This window comes from Ornithorhynchus anatinus, chromosome 8 (genome assembly GCF_004115215.2).
Source record: "Ornithorhynchus anatinus isolate Pmale09 chromosome 8, mOrnAna1.pri.v4, whole genome shotgun sequence".
Classification (NCBI taxonomy): Eukaryota; Metazoa; Chordata; class Mammalia; order Monotremata; family Ornithorhynchidae; genus Ornithorhynchus; species Ornithorhynchus anatinus.
The window spans coordinates 4,652,624-4,653,527 of NC_041735.1; the positions used below are offsets into that span (position 1 = coordinate 4,652,624).

The 904-nt window shown below is 45.4% G+C and overlaps 1 non-coding gene across 1 annotated transcript; it reads right to left on the minus strand.

Annotated features, from left to right (window-relative positions):
• Window positions 1–342: 342 nt before the first annotated feature.
• TRNAV-UAC lies at window positions 343–415 on the minus strand. Its single transcript has one exon. It is a non-coding gene; the product is annotated as a tRNA-Val (tRNA).
• Window positions 416–904: the final 489 nt, after the last annotated feature.

Genomic DNA, 904 nt, shown 5'->3' on the forward strand with positions numbered 1-904 from the left:
TACCCCGGCGCTTAGAAGAGTGCTCTGCACATAGTAAGCGCTTTACAGATACCAACATTATCATTATTATTTGTCAAGCGCTTACTAGGTGCCAGGCACTGTACTGAGCTCTGGGGTGACTACGAGATCATCAGGTTGGACACAGTCCCTGTCCCACACGGGGCTCACAGTCTTAATCTCCATTTTATAGGTGAGGGAACTGAACCCCAGAGGAGTGAAGTGACTTGCCAAAGGTCACACAGCTGACAAGTGGCAGAGCTGGGATTAGAACCCAGGTCCTCTGACTCCCAGGCCGATGCTCTTTCAGCCGGCTCTCACTGCTTCTCTAAGAAATAGCAAGCGTGGTTCCTCTGGGGCTCGAACCCAGGACCTTGTGCGTGTAAAGCAGACGTGATAACCACTACACTAGGGAACCCGGTGGCTGCGTCTCACTTCTGAGCTTCCAAAAGTTTTCCCTCAACACAGCCGAGGTTCCTGGAGCTCTGAAAATCTCTTCCTCATTAATAAAATAGTGAATAAAACTATCTGCCCCTCCCCAAACGCACGGGGAAATTGTGAGGATAAAGGGTTGGAACAGTGCTTTAAACAGTGCTTGGGACATAGTAAGTGCTTAAAAAGTACCATATTAATTATTATTGTTCTAATAAAAATGGATGTAAAAGTGTTAGAGAAGGGAGATGAGGTATCTGGCCTCTCTCTTTCTTAGATACTGGGGCAGAATTATGAATTATTGCCCATTCTGCTTAGCTTGTACCCTAGGTTCATTCATTTATTCACTCATATTAGCTTCATTCATTTATTCATTCGTATTTGAGCGCTTACCACGCGCAGAGCACTGCACTAAGCGCTTGGGAGAGTAATGATACTAACGTTGGTATTTGTTAAGCGTTTATTATGTTGCAGA